Source organism: Ruditapes philippinarum, unplaced genomic scaffold, assembly GCF_026571515.1.
Source record: "Ruditapes philippinarum isolate M1 unplaced genomic scaffold, ASM2657151v2 ctg742_1_1_1_1, whole genome shotgun sequence".
NCBI classification, from domain to species: Eukaryota; Metazoa; Mollusca; class Bivalvia; order Venerida; family Veneridae; genus Ruditapes; species Ruditapes philippinarum.
This window is the reverse complement of record NW_026852967.1, coordinates 257335-261471: the sequence shown is the minus strand read 5'-3', so window position 1 is coordinate 261471 and position 4137 is coordinate 257335.

Genomic DNA, 4137 nt, shown 5'->3' with positions numbered 1-4137 from the left:
CAAAGCTGAAATTGATAAAAAAAACTTAAATATCAAAAGTAATAAAAAGGAAAAAAACTTACTTCTATTCATTAATTCTTTTGTTTCATTTTTACAGCCCGAAGAATAAGTAAACAACCAAGCATTCGTAAGGCAGCCTTTTCCCCCCAATTTCCTAGCCACTTTTTTGAATGTTTACATATCTGTCAACACTTATTTATTGTCTGTTACAATCCTCAAATAAGTTTTCTTTCTTTAAAAAAGGTGTATGACTAGTAAATCCAAATGATACCCCTCTGAATCAAACACATTTTTTTTCCTCCCGCGAAATACACAACTTTCAAAAATGGCGGCCGCTTACATTTAACAGAGCCAGGTCTAATATAAATCCACAGTAAGTAACAGAAACAATGGATGCATGGTTTGACTTTTTCTCATACTAGAATTGTTTGGGTTTTTTATTAACACAAGCGATCATTGATATTTTTTTTAATAAAATGAATATTATCACCGCCATTTAACGTTGATTGTCGAATTTATTATTCAGCCCAAGACTTCTTGTATTTCATGAGAAATTCGACTAAATGAGGCTCTCAATGACAAAAACTGATTTTAATATTAACGTAAATATTAAGGAAATTTCGTTTAAACTTGTTTTTAAGCATAAAGTTAAAAGACAATTTGTTTGTTTGTTGTGTAAGATGTAATTTTATTTCATCTCGCGAACTTTAAACTCGTGGCTACGCCACTCGTGAGAATACTGTTTTTAAAGCCAAATCGATGAAATGAAATATTTCATCTTGCACACAAACAAACAAATATTCTCTATATCATAGTTTGGGGACGCTTTAGTTCTGGCTTCCAAAACTTTATAAGCCGCTCTTTAACATTTTTGTTTTTCATCTGATGCGGCATTAAAGTTTTGGATTAGACCCGTTACGAAACCTAACCAGAATAACATTAGTTGATTTATTCTTGTTTTTCACTTGCAAATACACTTGACCGAATCAATTCTTGTGCATTTTACGATAAAACAATTATTTTAATATCATTCTATACCAATTAAAGTATCAAAATATTAATACCGTCATTAAAATTGCCTATTTAACTGTAAAACATCAATTTACTCCGACTACAGTCGGCCATGACATTCAGGTGCCACGCGAGACCTCGTATGACGTCATTCGCGGGAACAGATTTGAATAGAGTCGTGTACTATATTTAGAACATTTTATTGACATGATTTCAATATTTTTATTCAAGATAATGTTTTTATTTATTTTCATAATTTTTTCAGTACTTAAATAATGATTTTATTGAATATAAAAGTCAGTAAATCACTTTTTTCAATATCTTTAAAAAAAGTAATCTATAAAAACATTGGAGGCACATGGGTTCATAAAGGTCAATCTCGTAATCACGTGGTCAAACATTTTGGCAATATGGCGGCCAAGTGCCGAAATTTTTTCCTGTCGGAAACTATTAGGTAGTTTATGTTCCTAATAAGATTTTTTTTGTCCATCATTGGCTTATCAACAGATTATATATAGTTTTATCAAGGTATGCTTTACTTTACTTCATGGCATGTTCGATGAATAAATACGAGCGTGTCAGATTCCTGGCACGATTATTGGTGGACTTTCCCTACGGGGTTATCTTCAGCGTTCACGTCATGTCATAGTACATAAAAGGGTACGCTGAAGACGTAAGGGTAAGCTAGGGACGCTTCTGTTAATAAGTGTCAGAGTTAGATTATATACATGCACAGTGCGTAAACTGGAGTGCATGTTTTAGTAACCTGGAGTGCAGGTTTTAGTAACCCGCACTCCAGAGCATGCCCATGATTTGCACATTTTCTATTGTGACGACATGGAAAGGGATAGCGATAGAAATATCATATTATCATATTCAGATGCTCAACCTTTAGTTACTTTTTTTCCCTGGAGTTGCATCTTTTGACAACATAGAACGTTTATCTATGATACAAAAAAGAAAGAACATCAAAACACACGACAATAGCCTCGTTTTTCGGTGCACTTTCTATAACATGTATATCTGATGACCTATAAGGGCGCTTAAATCGGTTCAATAAGTAATATTGTTATACCTGACGTAAACTTTAACGTTTTACTGTAAAGCCTTTATGTAATGTGACGTCACATGGTGTTATTTCAATGAATATTTTTTAAGGGGCGAGTAATCTATACAGACTTAAGAAAACGTAATGTTCCAGCTCTCTCCCCTGATAAAATCATCCGCGTAATAAAGCATAGCGGTGAAAAATAACATTATTAAAATGTTGGTAAAGAAAGGAATAACACATGTCTCTTGTTCTACCTCGGGTTTTATTTCCCGGGTGCTAATATGCACTATTATCCTAAGAGACATGTGTTATTTTCATAATACAATTGAGCATCGGCAAGTAACAATACCCACTCTTACATGTACATACATAATTTCGCCTTTCGATTTCTTCGTAACCTTATGATAAGTACGAAAAGCAATTAAATTATTTTTAATTAATAATTCAACAATAAAAAAAGTGTTTTCTTCATTGATACCAACCAACCATCAGTGTTTCACATCATAAAAGCATTACCATTATTTCTGCCATTTAATAATGATAAAAATAACTCTTAATTCATAATGTCAATTTTGTTTGTATATAATTTGCAATTATGCTTTTGTTAAACCAACTCACATTCCCTCTTTGCTTTAGGAAGCATATACATGTACGTTGACAATGTATAACGATGAAATGATATAACGGGGTAAAAAAAGGAAGAAAAAAAAAAGAAAAAAGAGATCTTCCTATAATCTTGAAATGTTATTGCGGTAAAAATACACATGTAATAGAAAGAGCATCGAAACACGCGGCTATCCGATTTGTAAGAGGGGGCGTTGCCCCCGTGTATAAATCAGATTGCCGAGTGTTTGATGTTCTTTGTTTCTTGTATCATAGGCAAAAAAAAAACACGCTCCCTGTCGAAACAATACGAAATACAAGAAAAAAGTATACAATGTGCGAGTATCTGAAAATGACTTTATTCTCGTTGCGTTATGCCTTTCACTGGCGTCTTAATAAATAAGCTCCAGAAAAAGTAGCCAATCCACGAACATGCTCTATTTTTATCCCCGACAGACAGTGAGGGTAACTAATATAGAAGCTATTCGTTTCCTTGTTGATTTGAGTTGAACAGTTTGTTAACGGACAAAATACAATTGTATTTCTTTGTAAACATGTATTTCAACAAAATACATTTTGCTATATCTACAAATATATTAACTGATTTTCTGAGAGTAGCAATACCAAGTGTTTATCTTAACGGAATACTCATTTGTGCATACGCTGACAAAACAGCTTTACATTGTCAAACCATCATCATTAGGATCAGCATAATCCAGCTGTTAAGAGATAGATAAGTTCCTCCCATTTCCCCGCCCACTACACCATCGTTAATAAACGTATTTATCCGTATTTTCGGTAGTTTCCGTCAGCGACTGCATGGTTCTTCTGCGGCGATATGAGACCACAAGGAAGCAAGGACGAACACCGGCTTGGATTAACCACACATTTCAAGGTAAAAACATTTTGGAGCCTTTTAGGTGTTTGCAAATCATGACAGGTATTCACTAAACATAATTTACTTGTATGATTGCCATTATTTGCCTTTATTCAATCAACATCAGTGGACTTTTAATGCTTATAAAGATTTTGCTATGACCAGATACTAATACAGACCAATTTCTTGCTGCTGTTTTTCCCAGAAGTAGCATAATACTAGCGTATGACTTGACAAGAAAAATATTTTAACAAAAGTTAAGTTAGTTAAAATCAAAGTTGTGTATAGCAACTACCCCTTCGTACATAACTTTTTATTTTTACCATACTGTATAGATATATTTTCCCGTTTTTACCATATTTTTTATAACAATATTTAAAGGAGTCGAAAGGTAAGTATGTTGATAATCAATTTATGTATTTCTTGTTTATTTTATCTCTAAGAAAGCCATCCCTTACAAAAATTAATAAATATTCTGTGTAGTATTTCTCGTATAGTTCTTGGTTATACACACACTTGGGTTTTTCTACAACTCAATATAGTCCTTCGAAGAAAGAAAGCACAAACTTACTGTTCAGGTCTTTTTATATATTTT